Source organism: Tyto alba, unplaced genomic scaffold (genome assembly GCF_018691265.1).
Source record: "Tyto alba isolate M040663 unplaced genomic scaffold, T.alba_DEE_v4.0 Super-Scaffold_19, whole genome shotgun sequence".
NCBI lineage: Eukaryota > Metazoa > Chordata > Aves > Strigiformes > Tytonidae > Tyto > Tyto alba.
The window spans coordinates 13,453,205-13,474,372 of record NW_024881281.1 but is presented as its reverse complement, the minus strand read 5'-3'; the positions used below and the strand labels follow the sequence as shown (position 1 = coordinate 13,474,372).

The window sequence follows — 21,168 nt, the reverse complement described above, 5'->3', positions numbered from 1 at the left end:
GGGCTTTCTAGACCCTGCTGTATGAGACCCCGAGCATCACGGTCAGACCTAGCAAGTGCTGCTTGGAGCTGGAGGACTGCAGGACTGAGGCCCTCCTGGTGTCCTTTCCAACCGGAACAACCCAGTGACCCCGTCATTTTCCTGTTCTTGGTTTCCACGCCTCTCCCTCCCCCATCCATCCCACCCAGGTCCATCCTACTCGTCCAAGGAAGGCCCTGCACATTTTGCACGATGCGCCTGCGGGGCACGCGTGCCAGGCCTGCGCGGTAGAGAAGGGCTGGGGACTTGGTGCCGGGCTTGAGTGGAGAGCAGCAGCTCTGGGTGCTTGTCGAAGGCAGCCCCTTTTCCCAGGAGCTCCTCTTGTGGTGGGGGCAGCAGGCATGGGGGGAGCAGAGGAAGGAGGGTGAGGAGGGCAGTCCTTGGACTGTGCAGGCTGACAGGGCTCCTGCTGCTTCTCGGCAGCCCTCCAGGAGAGCCTTTGGGAGGCTCTCGGCTGCCCACGGCCACAGCTTCTAGAGTTACCCCACAGTTCTTGTCCTTTCAGGAGGAAGGGGTGGGAGCTTTGCCTGGCTGTCTGCAGGACCTGGTGGACATGGAGGATTCTCCAGAGGACAGCAGCTCCTCTGCCACAGGTGGCACAAGCGAGCTAACCTGGGCATGTCCACGGGAGGCACCTACAGCCGGGCTGTGCCCCGTCTGCCTCATCAGGCTCAGCACCGCCACCTCTCGGGGCTCCTGCTTACATCGCCTCTGCTTGGGCTGTATGAGGCTGGCATCCAGAAGAGAACCTGCCCGCCTGCTCTGCTGTCGCCGATTTGACCGTGTGCCACGCACCATGCGAGAGGAGGACTACGGTCAGGGGCACAGAGTCAGCTCCTCTTCCCGCTGCCAGAGGAACGGTGCCAGGGAGAGGGCCTGGAGCAGATGCCCTCACAATGTAAAAAAGAGAAAGAAATCCCAGCAGCTTTCCCACAGCCAGGCGCTGCTGTCTGATACTCACCAGATGTATCAATACTGTAGTCCGGACTTCACTTTCCTCCTTGACATACGAGCACACCACTGACTTCTTCGCTCCTCACACGCAGCACCGCTTGCCGGTCTCGATCCCGCCGGGATCGGGACAACGCGCCGACTCATGACAAACTCACTCCAGTTTGTGAAGGGGGAGGATTGCCAAGAGCAAGTGCTGCCACCCTGTGTGCAAGCCCCCGCTTTATTACCAAGTTTACAGCTTTCATTTCTGTTTTTCCCATCCTGCTGACCCTCAGATCTAGTCTGTTTACTGACCACTCACTCATCACACGCTCCACAGGTGATGTTCTGACCTGCAGCTCCTCACGCTCGCAACAGGGTGTTCCGCACTGCTGTTTCATTTACCCACAACCATCCTTCTAACCTGAAGGTCAGTTTACAATTTTGCTAACCACCAATTCTTCATTGCCACATTCACCCTCATGTCTAAAACGAAACCTCGTGTTGCATCACTGATATATTAATTAAGGTGAGAGATCAAAGGCAACTTGAGCTGACAGCAGGGAGTTTGTTGTCATGTTTGAATATTTTGTATATCTTGGTATCCCATCCACAGAGAGAACATCTCGTGCCTCGGGCAGTGACCGAGTTAGTCGCTCCCTATATCCAAGGTGTAAGTCAGCAGCCTATATGATCTTTTGGAAGCGGTGCTCTTTAAAGTTTACCGGTGGTAAATGCTTTCAGAGCAGGAGCAGGAGTAGCCCCTTTATCAGTTTCTATGCTGCATGTGTTGTGTCCCACGTGTTCTACACACAGTCACTGATTTCATTGGCATAAACAACGTGACTGCTTGGTGTGGGCAGCACTGAGTGGTAATGAGAGTCTGATTAGTACAAAAGAGGCTATGCTTCCTTCCATTATTAAATAACTAATGAAATCAGAGGTCTTATTTACACTTGGAAAACTGACTGTAGCTGTAAACATGCCAACAGAGCACTTAGGCCACAGAAGACGCAGGATGAGACAGCGAAGGTGATGAATAAGATGCATTTTCTGTTGGGAAAGACGGAGGAACGTATATAAATATGTTTGACCCGGTGAGGTGATGGTTGTGATTTTCATTGTTCAAGAAATTATTTTCACTCTGTATTGGTGCATGAATATAATTTGGTGGATTATTATTGGAGATAGTGCTTTCTCCTGGCTGAGGTGTTACGACCCGGACTGGGAGCCCAGGGAGTCGTAAAGGTTCTGTGATCCCCTCAGGTTAAATTAAGGTGAAACAACACCAACCAACCAGTTAAAATGTTTTACTTGCGGTAGAAGCAACTTAAACTTGGAAAAGGATAGTAAGCAATGTGGCCTCTTACTGGCAAATCTGTAAGAAAGGAAAGAAGGGAAACAAAAGGAAAGGAGAGCAAGAGAGTCAGAGTATCTGGCTCCCCAGACCAGGTTCCAGCGTTGTCTGAGGTGTGGGAAGGTTGGGCGGTGGGTGCACCCCCAGCAAAGTTTTCTGCTGCCTTTTAAGTTCATCTTTTCAGCTTTGCATACTAGATACACATCAGCTTTGCATACTAGACAAAGAGAGGCAGGTATTCCATGAACTCATTTCCATGAGAGACAGGGAGAGGTGGAGCATGGGTTCTGCACGTGTGTTGAGGGGGGATGGGGTGCACCAACCCCCTCATCCAATTGAGTCGGTGGTCGTGCTCCCCCCCTCCCTCCCTTTACTTTTTCCTCAGTTTTTGCTTCTTGGGCAATTATCCAGCCTTTCTCTTACCAATCTTTTCGGCCCTTCTTCAAGGCTACAGTCGTAAATTAAAGTGTGGGCATTAACATGAACACACGGTTTCACTCAGTCTGTGTGTCCCCGCTCTGAGGCTTATGTAAGGAATTTGGCAATACACCCGCGAGGGAGTGGAGCCGGGCACCCTTCGGTACGCTCTGCGCTTCCTTGGGCAGCTTCCTCAGACTGAGCACAAAGGCCACAACTTGTTGGAGTTTTCTGCGCAGATGAATGTTCGAGGCATTGACTCCTTCAGTTCCTTACAGGGACCCAGGCAGCTGGGAGAGAGGACAGGGGGGCAGGGGGATTTGGAGGACAACAACCCCCGACCCGTTGCCCCTCCCAGGGGCACATCACGACAGCAGCGATGAGCTCCCGGAGCTTGGGGACACAAGGGGACAGCGTGGGACATGGGGGGGACATGGGGACAGCCCCACATCAGGATGCTGGAAGAACTGTGTCGCAAGCTGGTCAGAGACTGGAGCGAGGGTACTGCCTGAGACTGAGATTCAGGCAGGGGTATGGCATGGATGGGCCATGCCAGTCGTCCACGAATGTGCGTGTGCTTGTGATTCTAGAGAGTGGGTGTGTACTTTTACTAGGGAAGAGCAATCCTTACCAGGTGGAGAGGAGGAAAGGGACTTGGGTGTCCATAGTTATCTTTTAAGCAAGTCCTGGCAGTGCTGCACATGGGTGCTGTTGGAGGCAGCACCCTGTCTGTGCCAGTCTGTGTAGCCAGCCATGCGAGGGGGGGTGGGATGTGCACGGGTGTGTGCGTGAGTCTCTCTCTCTCTCAGACTCACTAGTGGTTGAACCTACAAGCAAACAGGAAAGCAGCAGCCATATCCATTAGCCTGAGACAGAGACCCCAGGGTCCCTTGGCTGGGCTTCAGCAGCCAGGCAGGAGGAACTGCCAGGCCCCAGAGCCGTTGGAAGCAGCAGCCACTTATAACATCCCTTAACAGGTACTTTGTCCAAGAGCTAGTACGGCTTAGTAAAGAGCTTCGTTCAGCCCTGTCACATACTGGCCACTGAATCCCCACGTTTGCTTTTATTGCTATGACCGAAACAACCAACAGGCATTCTAGCCGTGAGGTCTGCTTAGTACTGAAACGCTTCACAATCCTTCTTTAGCCACTTCATTATACTAAAAAGGTCTCTAATTATCTTATATATAGGAATTTAATAGGTCAGTTATCAAGAGATATATGTAGAACAGCAGGATATGAGTCATTTGACTCAAACACAAATTCTTCGTCCAATTAGCACTGTTTCCAGTCAATTTGGAATTATGATTCTCAGAAAACCCATTTAGCCTGCAAGTAAGTATCAATTTTATTTTTCCAGGGACTGTTACTTAGAACAACCTACAGGCTTTGCCAGTCTAAACACTAATATTTTATCAAAATTCTCATTTTAAGAAGCTTTATGTTTCACATTGTCCAAACATATAAATATTTATCTATAAAACAGTTCATATTCTCCTCACCTTTAATGTTCAGTATGTATATGGATAATGGTAAGCAAAGTAGCAGACATCGTCTTTATGTTGGAAAGCCACTCTGAATGTAATTGTGTAATAAGATTTTCCTTTCTGACCTCCAGCAGCAATTGAACTTCTTGAAAAGTGATTCCTAAGAGTAGAATGAAGGTAATAAGCACATTAGAATAATTTTTTTTTATATCATTGATTATTCCTGAACACACATTCTAAGAAACAGGAAGGTTTTTAGTGATTGTTACTTCTCCCTGCATACATCCAGGTTAAATACACTGGTTCCCACTACCTGTAAAGAGACTTTATTATAACAGCGGTACACATTCATTCATATTGGGAAAAGGTGAGTAAACAAAAACAAATAACAACACAAAACAAAAAAAAGGAAGCAAACAACTGCCGACCAAGAATGGTAATGCACAGATACGCTGTACCATCTCATCCTGTGTCCCAGGATTGCGCTACAACGATTGGACCACAGAATACAGGAGCCTAATCATGAGTACCATGTGATCAGTATTACTGGAAGTCACTATGAAGATTTCAGGTAAGTATGCATATATAACACATGCAATCTTTTAAGAATCTTCTCTGGAACAGTACACAACTTCTGAAAAAAGTATAAAAAGATGAACAACTTCAATGTTAGCAGTGTGCTAACAAAGCAGGACCCTATATATTTCAGTCACTTCTGTTACTCTCCATAGTAGCTCAGGAAGAAAACTCTGTTCACAACAGAACAACTCAAATAGAATTACCAAACTCAGGAGCAAATATTTCTCCTCAAAAAACGTACCTCATACTAATCTTCACTGTAAGATTTGCTTTATGTTTGATTGCTGTACTTCCTCATAGTAACAAATATCTGTCCCAACACGAGTCCAACATGGTCGAGAATTTAAAGCTTCTTGAACAGAATACATGAGAGGCTGCCTACCTTAAAGAAAAAAATGCATCTCACTTTAATGCTTAACATTAAACATCAAGATCTTAGCAGTAATGGACCACATCAACACTTGCATATGTACAAGTCTCCAAACTACCTATACTCATTTACTATCATAAAGTGTATTCTCATGAATACCTGGGTATTGTACACTCTTTCAACCAGGTGACAAAAGATTCCTTCCCCTCTCCCCCTCATCAAGTCCTAATTTTCAGAAAATTAAAAAAAAAAAATAGAAAAATAAAGAATCAGACGTAGAACAGACCAAAATTAAATGTTTAAATTAAAGCTGTAGTAAGTATGAATGGTGATCTACAAGAAGTCTTGGATCCCATTCCATCCAGCTCACCATTACAAAAAGGCTTCAAATAGAATGTAAAAAATTGATACTATCATCCTTTCATCTGGACAGCTGGAAAATAACTGATTCAGGCCAATATAAAAAAAAAAAAAAAAAAAAAAAAAAAAGAAAACAACAGTAACCCTTCAAAGTTTATATTTTTTGGAAATTTTACCTCAGTTGGATACTTAATATGAAGTTAGAGTAGAAAATAATACATATTAATTGAACTGTATTCACTAGTTAGATAATTAGCCAAATACACTGACTGCTGTGAGTCAGTGTACTTACATCAGAAAGACAGTCAGTGTACTTAAAAAAAAAAAATCAAAAATAACTATCAGGTAAGTATATGCAACATATGAATGAAGATCCAATGTAACTGATGAAGATTAGTAAATAATTTTAAAGTCTCTTATTACCAGTCAAACTACCTGGTATTCTTGGATTTTATCAATGTGAACTGTACAACTATGACAAAGAAGAATATGATGCTACTCTGTCCCAGGAGTTTGAGGTTGGTGGGGGGAAAAAGGGAGCTTTTCCTCCTCCTTTTTAAAGGACAAATTTCAGAAAATCCAGCAGGTAAAATAAAGTTCACAAAACACACAGATTTAGGATGAATGAAACACCCCTCCCTGCTCCCAACAAGCAGAAGGAAGGTATATTCAAGCAAAGCAGGATTTGTGGATGAGGTACAAGCCTCAAACAGTACTCTCGGAGGACTGCAAGGGTCACCTGTGAAGGGCAGCATTTCGACAGAGACTTATTTTTCCTTCTCAAACAATGTACCTCTCCTCCAATCAATAAGACAAAAGTGTTTGAGAATGTCTCCACTTACTTTCACATCTGAAAAGGCACCTCTCTTCAGAAAGGAATTAATGATGATGGATGTCATTCTTCTTCCACCTGTGTGGATCAACAGGCTTTGCTGTTGACCACCCCCTACAATGGTCTTAGGATAAAATTTAGCTGCAGCCACCAAGCAAATTTCTTCTGCTTTGGCCTCACTTAAAACAAAATTTCATTTTAAAAACTGACAGCCAGTGTTTTAATATATTTATTTTCTTTTTAACTGAAACTTGTCAAAACATTTTCTAATAATACTATTGAAAAAGAATCTGATCTGACAACATGAATATACTACTGATCCCAGGGTAGAGGGAAGGAAACAGCTTAGCTGTCTAGTACAGATATTTTTCTACATATTTCTTCTCGAAGTATGAGGAATGTGTCTTACCATAATTAAACTGTTTGACTTTTCACAGTTGATGATGTTAAACCGGTAACCGATGCCAGTTTTCATTCCACTGACTTCAGAGTAAAAGCACCGATGATAATGATTGCTATTTATGTCTGAATTCAGAATTAGATCATACTCGTTTCTAAAGATTAACAAAACCAAATCATTATTTTTTAAGAAGTAGAAACAAAAGGCCTTATGTATAAAAAGAAGAGTTGAAATCTCTTACTTTCTGATCTGAATTACTTTATGCAGGTTTCCAGATTCAAGTTTGGAATTAAACTTCAAAACATCTGCTTCTTCTGGTATTGAATAGCTGTGAGTAGAAAAAGAAAAGGGACCAACATTAATAAAACAACCTTAACTAAACCAAACTTATTAATTTTATTTTAGCCCTCACTTGGTAATTCAGAAATTACTTTGAACCTTCTTCTAAATACAGCCTGGATAGCAGAAACACTGTTACAGCAGAAGAAACATTCGTTGAAGTCTGTCATAATAGTACTGCTTTAAATATTACAAATCATATCACAGAGAAAGTAGAACAGGGTTAGAGTATTTGCTGAATACTGTTTTCAGAAGAGTAAAAACTTACCTCAAATTATCAAGGTCATACACAACTCTGGCTATAATGTCATTTTGATGAATCGGTCTTTCTATATCTTGAGAGATTTTTCTCCTAAAATAAAAAGCAGAGTTCTCATTTAAATTGTTGCATACTGTTTCCAATTACAAAAGAGGAATTACATCATACAATAATGAAAACTAATAAAGTTGACAGGAAGACAGTGGGACAGAGTTTCAGAGACCTCATCCTCACCCCCACTTACGTGCACAAACTGTAAGTGTACTTAAGTTTGCACACCTGCATTCACAGCTGATTGAGTCCAATATTTATATGTGAGGGAACTGAGTTTTCATGCACGCAACCCACCGGGCTTTATCTTATGGAAGAAAAACGCACCATTTCATACTTTATAGTAGAAGCAGGAAATACTCAAACATTACTTATGTTAATGCTTGAATCTAGGACAGCACTTGATAACATTAGTAACTTACGTGACTCCTACCATAACTAAAATTAAAGAGTTTTAGAGAGTAGGTCGTGCAGTGAGTGTGTTAGTGCACTAGCTTTTCACCTCTGGCGATCTAGGTCCATTATCGACTAGGTAACAAGAACGAATTTGGTGATGTCAGACAAATTTCACAAAGGAGTTTCGCAAAGACAAAATCCATTAATGAATATCAGGCATTCAAATATCATAGTAATATAGTAATAACCAATGTAGACAAAAGAAAAGAGATGCTATTTAAGATGCGCATGAAAAGGAAAGTAGTAATGGACATTTTCATGTTCCGAAAAATCAAGAGAAAAGAGAAACTATTTTAAGATAATTAAAGGAAAAAATATAAAACCAACACTGTTTCTGTAGAGTTCTGTGTTTAGATTAGTCCTTTGTGGATCCTGATTTACCTGATGATCACTTCCAAGTGTCAGACAATTAGAAAACACCGAAGTGTACAGCAAAATCAACCTAAAATTTTAAGGAATGACAAAAAGTAGGAAATTAAACCCAAATGTATAAGGTGTTGAATTTTATAATAATTTTCTTCCCTAAGAAGTAGATTAATATAAAAGTGAGAAACAAGCCCACGTATATATATAAAAAAAAGGTTTTATTGGGGACAAAGTCAGTGGAGTAAAGAATACAGCACTGGGCACAATGGCGCACCCTCTGGAGCCAAAGGGGCTCCCTTTTATTGTATAAAAGGTTACATATTCATCTACTCCAACACATGTGCATCACTACTCTAAGGATAGGGAGGGAATATTACAATTATTTCCGAGAAATCATTAACATATCTCGCCACCCCAAATTCCTCCTGTCGCGTTTGCGCAGTGCTCCCTGGTGGTCATGGGCAGGGGTCTTCAGATGAAGGCTCGTAGTCTTCTTCACCGTGTTCGCTAGCTGACCCTTACTTCTGCGCCAACTCAGTCCTGTGGTCACCTGCACCTTGTCCTTCAAGTCTGGGCTAATTTGCAGCTCCTTTGTCTTTCTGGCTCAGTGGTTTCAGTTCCCCTCTTATCTCAAGGACAAGAGATACCAGAGATGGCCCGTCCTGCCTTCCTTCCATTCAACCACAAGGGAGTTACCGGCCTTTGATAGGGACCATCAACGGCCCATCTTGTTCTTTCTCGTTCCATTGCAAGGGAGTTACCATCTGGCGAGCATCCGAAAAAGGGGGGGGGGGGGGGGGGGGGGAGGGCGGGGCCAGATGGGACACACACCTGTCCGGTTACTGTGAGCATCCCCTGAAAGGAGGGGCTATAGGGTTACTGTTTCCTCAGATCAATTCTCCCCTATTCTTTTCCCAGTAGTAAATTCTTTTGCTTTTCTTAAAATTTGGATCGTTGTACTAAGAATAGCTTTGGACTAACTCAATAAAAGTAATTGTTCAATTGCTTATAGCTGAAGCAAAATTCTACTGTTACTTCTCACATAAAACACCAGTTATTCTCAATGACAGTTTTGCAAACAATAATTTGTCAAGACGTTTGGTAACAATTACAGGTTACAAAATGTAAATGAAAAAGCAAAAGCACTCCAAAGCACAAATTAAAAACCACTGCATCTCCTAGCATATTGCAAGACTAAAAAAGACAACCCAAAACCCCACACCACATGTGTCTAATAGAGTAAAAAGAAAACCCTAACTCCCCACCTCAGCCCCCCCCCCCCCCCCCAACATTTTCTTAAATTACAAAGGTGGATTAAGGTAACCATTTGTTTTCTGAAGACTTAGCTGATGATCAGTAACTAACTGCTTACATTTAGTAGAACAGAAATCCCACAGAGTTTAGACACAGCTTCATAGAAGACTTAAAAGCTTCTCCATGTCCCCTGCCAAACTCATTTTCAGCACCTTCCTATAAACCATAAATTCCTAAAAAGATTAGGCACTTTTTACACATGTTCCCTTCTCAGAAATTTGCTATGTTTGCAGTAGCAAGACTGAGTCATTTGTAGAAAACTGAATTCTCACAACAGCCTACCTTAAAAAGGTGATGCAGGATTTTTAACTCAGGTTTGAGAATATTACCTGATATTTCATTCTTGTTTCATACAAGACCTACAAAACTTACTTTGAACATAGGAAATACAACAAAAATAAAACATACTCTAGAATTACCTTCATGGTTTAGAAATCAGCTTTATGTCTAACCACACACATAGGTTTGTCGGTTAAAAATCAAAGATAATACAGTGCTTTACATCTAAGAACAAGCATTGGAATGACAAATTCTATCTGACTTCACTCAGTTTTACTCAGGAAAATTCAGAATTATTAAGTACTACAAAAACATACATGAAGATTTGCAAGACTTCCTTAAAATGCAGTTCTTAGGTGACTTCTGACTCAAGATTATCTCCCTTCTAAATCAGCTGAATCTGTTTAAAAAATAAGCTTGTAGGGAAGATTCTTTTCCTTCAATACTGAAGGAGGCTTTCTAGTAATGACATACTCATGTTGTTAGTGTTTCAACACTTGGTCATTTCACTAGAAAGATCGCTTTTTTACAACACATGTGAAAGAGCTAAAGGATTTTAATTATACCACCTGAGCACACTTGATCGTTTTAGTAAGTGTAAATACGAAGTAGCTCAAGAAACTGGTTAAAGTGATAAGTATAAAGCTGAAAGCAAGCGGCAAGGTCCCGTACCTACTATTACATGTTCAGCTAGCATGCTGATTTGTCTCTACAGTAATTTCCTGTGCACGTGAGCCAGCTCTTCATACCGCCTCTGCTAATTATTCTTAAGAACCACATCACCCTTCATCACCTCCTAATATTTCTCAGTGAAGAAATAAATGGGTGGATTGATCTGTTGTTTTTTGTTGGTTTATTTTTCATTCTGTGTTTATTGGGTGTTATTCTGCAGGAACTAACACAAACTGCATCCTCAGAATTTGTTACCTCTAAATTCTGTTATACCTACAATCACTAAAACCAAACAGTTATAGGCATTATTTTTTTTTCCCACTACATTTTCCTTAAAGATCACTTTGTTAGCACAGCAAAGAGAAGAGCTGAAGTATCTTTAAACTATTAACTGTCCTCTCTTTGCTAAGACCTGAAGGGAGCATTCAGGTGGGGCTTTTCTTGTTTGTTTGTCTGGGCTTTTCATGGGTTGTTTTGTTTTCTTTTGGTTTTTAAACTACAAAACTTACATGATGGGGGATGGTGGGAAGGCACAAGGGGAGACTGTAAGTTAAACTTAGTATTTAGAAACTGAATTACAGAATTAGCAATTACAGCATCAGAACATATTGTTTATCTTGTTTATGGTTCTGCATTGATCAATGTCTACTCACCTATCTTCAAACTACTTTTCACTGAAAACAGTTTTAAATGACTAATAAACATTGTATATGTGCCTGCTAATCTCATCCTAAAGATTTCTTCTCAGGGGAAGGAAAACAACAAAAAAGGAGTATGGTAACTCACCTCTGTACCCCATACGGCCTTTCCAGAATAGGCTCCTTAAATGGGGGTGGACTATGGCCAAAATAATCTGGATAGGCCACTTCTGAATATTCAGGAATAGACTTTGTGGTTTTTCACCATTTCAATATAAAGATCATAGTCATGAACTGGTGATACATCAGAAACTTCAACCATGACTTGTTCCCCTGATGAACTAGATCTGGAATCCTCCTCCTCGGAATCCACTCTAGTGCAGCAGAGTTTTCCCAGCCAGACAGATGATCCTTCAAAGAGGCTACTTCCACAGGGTGAAACACGTTCACAAGGTTTACTACAAGCAAGTGTGGTAAATCCCGTTTTGCTTTCCTTCTTTATTACACACTCGGTACCATAATACTGATCATTTTTTGCACTGTTCTGCAGACTTATTCTGTCCAATCCTTTCACAATTTCTTGGCTTAGACACTGGCAAGTTTCTTTGGAAGCAAGTTCTGTTGCAAATACCTTAATAAAACAGTTTGATTCCTAGAATATAATTTTGATTTTAGTTTAAAAGTATGATTTTGATTTAACATGAAGCTACAGTAGCTATGAGAATATAAAGTACACTAAGGCCCTTAGGATTAAGCCACTAGTATGCTGTGTGCCTTGAACACTGTAACAATCGTTATGGACTCTGAATTAACACAATAGGTACTGGTTATGGATCTTGACTTGAAACAATAGATACCAGAAGAAACTGGTTTGGTTGGGAAGATCGGCCAAAGGAGAGGTGAACGTTAACCAAAGATGGAGTGAGCATGAGCAAGGATGGAGTTCAATCAGCAGACACAGTGATGAAGACTATCGACGACCACCAGAGGACCCCCGTCCAGTATAACCACACATGCGTTAGAGACATTTGCATATGATAATAATTTCCAGGAAATAACATGAATATGCTAATGATTGCCCTCCCCCCATTCTATTGAAATCAATCAGTAAAGATGACCAATGATTTCTGTAGAATAGGAATAGAGGTAAGGTGAGGCAACTGAAAGCCAATCATTATTAAGGTCAACTTAAACTTTGTGAATTTTGTTGATCTTATGTAACTATGACTCTGCTGAAAAAGTGTATAAATATGCTGTGCTTTGTACCTGTTGGTGAACACGTCTTTGGCAGAGTTATCCCCCGTGTTCCCCAGCGCTGGAATAAAGAAGTGCCTGCTTATCTGCTGTGTGTAGGTATGTTCTTTCGGATTGCGACCGCTAACAGTTCCTTTGATCTTCTTGCTCATGTAGACTACTGTCTTTAATAGTATCTTTCTTTGGTAGTTCCAGAAAGGCTGGCCTTCTATTTGATTCCTCTGTCAATAAAGGATTGCTCTCCTTCAAAGCAATTCCTTTTGTTGACTTGTTTGCTTCAACAGAGTGCTCTTCTCCTGCTGTAGGAACAACAACAGGTCCACTCAGATTTGCACCAGCTACAAAAGGCTTTTGTTCCTTGGAAACTAACTCACATTCCTTAAAAAATAAAAGAGAAAAAAAAAATTAAAAAAAAAAGTAAACAGTTCCTAAAGTTTCATTAATATTAGAAAACCTTCTATTGCATTGTTCCTGAGGTATGTTTAGCAATAATCCAAAATAAGCATAACTTAAAAGACAACAGTTATTATGTTTTAAACTTACATGAACATAGCAATGAAGTTTCAGCTTTTACAAGAAGATAGTGTCACAGCAATAAACAAGTAGTTATTAAGTAGCAAGCTATCAAGTCAATGTAATTCCCCAGGTACTGGAGCCAACTGCTTTAAAGAGGTGCACAGCATTTAAGGAAATACCTATCATGATGAATTTTTGTCAGAAGTCTCACGTCCTTTCCTACAATTTTACTTCCTGCTGTGTGCAATAATCAGACATTAGAAAACAGTTTTCCTTTATATCTGCCAACAGGCCCCTTTTCAGTCAGATTAAAGTAACCCATAACATCTAACTGAATAACTCACTATATAGCACTCTCAGGTAGCTCTAGAACTGCTGACTCTCACTTTTTGGCTAGAGGAACTAACTAACCCACTAACATCTCCCCCTCCCACCTCCTCCCCTCCCAAAAAAAAAAAAAAAAAAAAAAGACTATACCAGAGTCAACGCATCATGATGAGGGATGTGTGGGTAACACATACTTTACCTGAAAGATTTCTAAAAGATTTGGGAAACATTGCTCATATATTTTCAGCTCTTCTATGGGTCTTCCCAATTCCTGTCTAGTTTCAGTTTATTAATATCAGTCTCAATATCATCATTCTGAAAGAGCACCAGAATAAATTAATCTTGCATCCAGAATTAATGAAATTCTAAAATAATTATATTCACCTTTTAATTCTGATGCAGCCATTCCCTTAAAAGCTGAATATCACTATTTTAAAACTAGCTAAACTGTCTCTTCACCAGGAAGGTTCAAGCAGCTCAGTTTTACTAATATGCCAAAGCCCCCATTTCAACAGCAGATTACAAACATCTAAATTTTCTTGCTTTCATACAAATATATTATGCACAGACATCAGATGACACTTCACATGAGATCTGTGCACAGTCCAACTATTGCAACCTGGAATGTGGAGATTTCATCTGACTGCAGTGACAAAAGCCTAACTGCTTCTATGGAAGATAATCCCTTCATCACGGCTCATGAGATCCTTGAATAAAATTTGCCTGTCCATTAACTCCTGAATGTATGTTCCATAAAAATATAGAAAAAGGCTGTTCTGACCAAATGTTCTTTCATGTCCTGACTGGCAGCTGGAGAGCAGAACAAGACTTTCCCAAAGTGCTACAATACTGAGAGGTCTGATCTCTACCTCTACATCTGGCTGAACTTCAAATTTACTGTGCTGAAACACTGGCCTAGTCAATCCCAGTCCAGAATGGTAGAGAAAGTTAAGAGCAGCTCCTACATACTGAGCAGCTCAGGTGGGAAGAATGGTCTAAGAGAAATACAAGTTGGGAACAGAACACTGCTAAGACTTTGCAGTTCTCTTCCACTGTACTCCAGACCCATCAAGTGCGAAGCAAACAAGTTTTGATAAAAATCTGAACAACAAAGGCTGATATTTTCAAGCAGCACCCACCTTCAGTTTCAGCAGATTCTTTAATTTTAGGAACTTCCCAGGAAACCTCTTCAAAGTCCTTTTATGCTTAGAATATATATGGCTGTATACACGATTCAAGCAACTTAAAAACCCATTATGCCTGACTTCTGCCTGTTCATTTTATCTCATACCAACCTTAAAATGTTGGTCCTTATCATCATCATTTTCGGTTTCAACTTCTGGTTCTGTTTCAGTATCCTCGTGATCACCACTTTCATCTACTGCATCAACCACTGTGATACAAAAAATCTTTGTAAGGCAGATTACACATTTAATCCAAAACATTTAATCTATGACAGAGTTACAGCACCAGTGGATAGGGAAGAGCAACTGATGTCATCTACCTGGACTTCTGCAAAGCCGCTGTACTGCATGACATCCTTGTCTCTAAATTGGAGAGATGTGGATTTGATGGACAGACCACTCAGCCGATAAGGAATTGGCTGGGTGGTTGCTCTCAAAGGGTTGCGGTCTATGTCGAGTGAAAAGCAGTGACGAGTGGCATTCCTCAGGGGGTGGTGTCGGGACCAGAACTGTTTAACATTTTTGTTGGGGACACGGACAGTGGGATCAAGTGCACCCTCAGCAAGTTTGCCTATGACACCAAGCTGTGTGGTGCTGTCGACACGCTGGAGGGCAGGGATGCCATCCAGAGGGACCTTGGCAGCCTTGAGAGGTGGGCCTGTGTAAACCTCATGAAGTTCAACAAGGTCAAGTGCAAGGTCCTGCCCATGGGTCAAGGCAATCCCAACCACAAATACAGTCTGGGTGATGAGTGGATTGAGAGCAGCCCTGAGGAAAAGGACTCGGGGGTGTTGGTGGATGGAGAACTGACTGTGAGCCAACAACATGCACTCACAGCCCAAAAAGCCAACCATGTCCTGGGCTGCGTGAAGACAATTGTGGTCGGCAGGTCGAGGGAGGGGATTCTTCCCCTCTATTCAACTCTCGTGAGACCCCACTGGGAGGGCTGTGTCCAGCTCTGGTGCCCGCAATATAAGAAGGACATGGACCTGTTGGAGTGGGTCCAGAGAAGGGCCATGAGGATCATCAGGGGAATGGAGCACCTCCCCTACAAGGACAGGCTGAGAGAGTTGGAGTTGTTCAGTCGAGAGGAGAGAAGGTTCCAGGGGGACCTTATAGCGGCCTTCCAGTACTTAAAGGGGGCTACGGGAAAGATGGGGAGGGACATTTATCAGGGAGTGTAGTCATAGGGTGAGGGGTAACAGTTTTAAACTGTAGGAAGGTAGATTTAGATTAGGTGGAAGGAAGAAATTCTTTCCTGTGAGTGTGGTGAGACACTGGAACAGGTTGCCTGAAGGGGCTGTGGCTGCACCCTCCCTGGAAGTGTTCAAGGCCACGTTGGACGGTGCTTTGGGCAATCTGGTCTAGTGGAAGGGGTCCCTGCCCATGGCAGGGGGGTTGGAACTAGGTGATCTTTAAGGTCCCCTCCAACCCAAACCATTTTATGACTCTCTGATACATAAGCTCAAAAAAACTTTATGTTCTGGATTTATTTTCTTTTTTACTTACCACTTGAAAAAACTGTGAAGACCAACCAGTAAACATTAATTACTAGTACAAGATTTACAAAATAAAATTCTTGTTTGACAATGTTGCAGACCCAGTTTATTACACTTCCATGAAGTTTTAAGTAAAATCAAAGATCTCTGGTTTAAACAAAACTAAAAAATACCTAACACCTTTCTGCCCCAGAAACCCCAGCAAGACAGCAGATGGCTATTAGAAATACTTTAGAATGTTTATGTGTCAAGAACATCTCAGCATGGCTTGAGGTCAGCACAAAAGGAGGTGGCTCTGACATGTTTTCCCAACATAAGTAGTAATGACCACATCCAACGAAACAACTGAGATCTCGGCAGCTTTTAGTCATGTGAGCTAGTGTTGCCCCTGTATCAGGGAACAGTGGGAGGAGACACCCTCTTCACCTTTTTTGTCTTGTTTAAATGCGTGCGTAACAATCTAAGGAAAAAAAAGATCAGGAACATATCACTGGAGATTCAATCGGTGAGGAAAATACTCAAGGAGAGTGGTCACTGCAACTGCTCAGCCTAGACAGGTTGGCAACTAAATTTCACCCCCAAAGCATACAGCAAGATGTTATTTTTTTAGACATGTGGAACCATTGGGACACTAATGACTAGTTTCTACTTAATTTCTACTTAAATTGGAGACCACATACATCAAAGTATCTAGGACTTCTTCCCTTTTTAACCCAGAAAAAGAAGGGGAAGCAAACCAATTTACACATGACTAAGAAGAAGGGGGCTAACTCCCTAATATGTGGAAGTGAGCATTAGCTGGTTATTCTGGCAGATGTTCTGCTCACTAGTGGCAAATTTGATCTTTTTTCTAGAGCTCTCATGTGGTTTGAGTGCTGGGGTTTTTTTGTTATGTTTTCTGAAATGTTTTCCACGCAGAAAATTTTCTGAATGCCAGTAAACAGCTCACTCAAAGGCCTACAAATTATACTGATTTTCTAGTGTATTCAGAATGATTACATGTCTTGATTTTACAATACTAACTACAGAAGAGTATACTTTTAATAAACTCAGATCTGTACCCACCCCAACATTCTACATGTCTTTTAATACAGAAGTTTTTCCTGAAAAATAAAATCCTATGTATTCTATGCCCCTAGGTTTTTCACTTCTTTTTAAAATAGATAACAGATCTATTAAAAATAACCAACCACTATTGGTAGCCTACTTCAGCAGAATACAAGGTTTCTGGTAGTATTAATTAGAGGTTTAATTTCTGTGGATTTTGGAACCCATTTCTTTGAAATGTCGAAAACACACTTGGAAGACAAAACATAAACAAACTCTGACCTCCTGCAGTTTGAGTCTGATCCACCTGAACCCCAATCAGATAGATGTCTTCTTTCATGCAATGACCACATTTTACTTCAGGAGGTACTGTGAATAAGAAGATACTAAAAAGTCTGACTTTGCCTCTTCATTTTAAAGTAACTTCCTGACAGCAACTTCATCAGTTGCTTACTCAGGTACCAAGATGTTTCACCATATCTGAAAATGCATTCAATATTATCCAGAACTAATAAGAGTGTTCACAGTGGGATGAATCTATTTCCAACAAAGCACCATGCAAATGCTCTGCAGACAACTGTTGCCTCATAGACTGCAAGAGTCCAAGAAAGCAGCTCTACCTTTCTCATCATGCAAATGAAGGACTAACCACAATAATTTAAAAAACAGTGCTTCAAATGGCATGTTAATCTAGATTCACTACATCCGGTTTATCCGAGTAACAGAAAGAAATCAAGGAAGATACACTCCTGTAGAACAGGGTGTACACTAGATTACATTTCACATAGGAGAATGCGAGTTAAAAAGAGAGCCCATTGTGCTGGGTTTGAGTGAGTGGGGAGGTTTTTGGTATCAGGGGAGGGGGCTATAGGGGTGGGTCCCTGTGAGAAGCTTCTCGAGGCTCCCCCAGCTCCAAGTCAGCTCCACCTCTGCACCAAAACTGAGCCAATCAGCTGCGCCTCCACGATAACCTATTTAAGAGAGGAAGTGGTGAGGGGCAGTTGCAGCAGCAACGTGAACATCAAGGTCAGTGGAGGAATGGAGGAAGAAAGGAGGGGGGAGGTGTGCCGGAGCAGAGACCCCCCTGTATCCTGTGGTGAGACGGCAAGGCAGCCCCCCCCTGCCACCCATGAAGATCTCCGGTGGAGCAGACACTGATTTATGGCCTGTGAGGGACATCATATGGCTTACTAAGGTGGCTGCACCCAAAATCAGCAGGGACCCTGTGAGAAGAAGCAGCCCCTTCTGTTGTATCTCAGCACTGGGAGGATTGCAGCACGCGGGGGTGTCCCACGCTGGAGCAGGTCGGGAAGGGCTGCAGCCGTGGGAGGGACTCCAGTTGGAGAAAGTTGGCGTCCCATGCTGGAGGAGTTTGGGGAACAATGCGGCCCGTGGGAGGGACTCACGTCAGAGACAGTTTGTGGGGGACTGTCTCCTGTGAGAGGGGGACCACGATGGAGCAGGGGGAGAAGTTCCAGAAGTTCCTTCCCACCCCCTCCCACCCCGAAGATGGAAGAAGCAGCAGCACTGACTGCACCCCCAGTTCCCTGCCTCTGGTGTAAGGAGGTAGGGATATCAGGAGTAAAGCTGGGCCCAGGAAAAAGGGAGGGCTGGGGGGAAGGTGTTCTCAAGATGTGGTAATGCTTCTCACTGTCCTTCTCTGTCTGTTAAGTGTTGTTGTTAGTAACTGCATTAAATCTACGTTCCTTTTTTTTTTTTTTTTTTCACCTAACGAATCTGCCTTTTGCCCATGACCATAGTGGGTGATTTATCCCTCCCTGTCTTATCTTGAACCCCAAGCCTGGCTTATTTTCTCCTTCTCAGAGCTGTGGGGGAAGGGGAGGAATGAGCGGCTGGGTGGTGCTCAGTTGCCCTCCAAGCCCAAACCACAACACCCATTTAAGTTTGTGGACTAATATGTGTAGCCTATGATTTACAGTTCAGGGTTTGATGAACATGACATTTTAGTTCCCATTTTAATTTTTTATTTTATATATCAGAAACATAACATACGTGTAGACAAAATTTTAATCAGTTAAAGCTTAACATTAGAAACTGATGCTCTACACTAACAGCCACAGGCCCTTTGCTAGCTGAGAAGAATCTCAGAGTCCAGGTTTTAGTGGAGAACACAAAATAACTGCAATTGATTCCACCTTACTTAAAGCTATGCTACATACTCAAAGATAAAATACTACAAAATGAACATACCATCAGGAGGCAAATTGTACAGCTGAGCCACAGGACCACTGGCAGGAATAACTGGGAGTTGGAAATGGAAAGCACTTCTAATAGTTGGAAAAAGAAGACGATTTTTAGGAAAACATTTTCTCATTATTAGGCTGGACGTGTTGATGAGAGGACCAAGAGTTCTTACTTCAAGGCATTCCTATTAACAGGGAAATAATGAAATCAAGATAAAAGTACCTCTCAAACTAATAGTCAAACTACATTTGTTTTACTGATTTTTTTAGAATTCACTACTAGCAAAGTATTTTGTTTACAATAATTTTTGCTAATGTCTCCTCCGAAGGCCAGAGGAACTTCTACCAACTCAAATTCACATTTTTTAAAAACCCAAACTTCAAAATTAAAAGACTTTCCCCCCTCTTTCAAAATTAAGTTCAACCGCCCTTCCCAGAGATAGTCACAGCCAAATAAGAGTAAATATTAATTTAATTCTCTCCTCTCACATTCTGCTTTAGTCAAGTACAGAAAATAATCCTTACCCCCATAATCAGCAATGACCATGAATATAATAAAAGAACTATGATAAATTTGAGATCAAGATGTGTTTATAAAGCAGAAAAGGCAAAAACAACAACAAAAAAAAAACAACTGAGATAAACTTACTTGTGAAGTGTTGTAAAGGATTTTCATCCCGTTGGCATCAGTGAATGCTTCTCTTCCCAGTCTGATGCTTGTAACACTTCTAATGCACTGTAAAACTCCTTTACGCGTCAGCAAGTTTCTGTGTTGACTATCATGACGGTGCCAATCAACATAAATTGTTAAAAGCACTTGCACCTATCCTCTGTCTACTGCTCTCCTGGCATTTGTTTCTTTATAAAAAAAGTTAAGAAAGAAAATTAAAAATTGCCCAATTACGTCAATAATATTTTCAAATCAATGTTAACATCTTTCTTTTTACCCAAGTAACCGCATTGTTTAGAGTATTTTAGCCACACTTAGAGTTTTACACCAACTTAAACAGAAATGACTGAATAACTGAGGCCAGTAGGCTACACTTAATTCTTCAGAAGGCTAGTGAATGTAATTTTCATGGTTTACCAGAGTAACAGTGTGACTTACACTTACAGGCAATTGTAAGGTACTGTTAGCTAGCAAATTAAAAGAAAAAAGTTTATATAACACATATGCTGTGCAGATACAAAATTTGAAAGAAACTTCTTACTGCTGTCATCCATACAGTTTTGCAGCAACTAGCACTCAAATTTGAGAAACTCAAGATATCTCTACCCCCAATACTGGCTAATCAGTATGACAACTGGACTCGACACACCAGAGATTAGTGTTTTTATGAAAAGATTTACTCATATGAAAATGTAGGAATTTACAATGTCAAAACCCCTCAGGACTAAATAAAACCTCTCAAAATAAATGCACAAGACCTTCTGTTTTAAAGACACACCATTTCAAGATTTAATTTCTTTCCCCAACATTAAAGTTTAACTGCTAATTTACAGAACAGAATATTAAATATTTATGAATTATTGTTCTTTCCCTCAATCTGCCAAAGAGAAATCCAACATTAGTAATTACACAAATCTGTAAGACCAAGGTATCACACTGATCAAAACATGAGAAAACTCATCACCCTGTAATAACTGATACAGAAGTTTCCTGTAATTTGTCTGAAATGGCTTTCTGCAAATCTAATCATGCCTCGGTTCTTATCCAACTCCACTAAAACTACTAGGAATGCTGTAGGTTTTATACAACTGTCCGGAGAGAACGAGTTTTTAACTCCTTGTCAGTTCCAATCCTGGTGCAAAATCTGCTGAGATCACATTTTTCAGGATCCACTGCTGCCAGACAAAATAGCCAACGTCTGGGAACAGACGATTGTTTCATTACCCTTGGTTCCACCGCTTAATGAGCATCACTGACAGACTTGTCATTAGGACCCAAAACCTAATTATTCAGAAAGGTACCTGAAGAAACCCTGCATTT

General features: G+C 41.4%; 1 pseudogene; it reads right to left on the bottom strand.

Moving 5' to 3' along the window:
• Window positions 1-21,168, bottom strand: part of LOC104365699 — a 45,494-nt pseudogene that overhangs the window by 1,369 nt on the left and 22,957 nt on the right.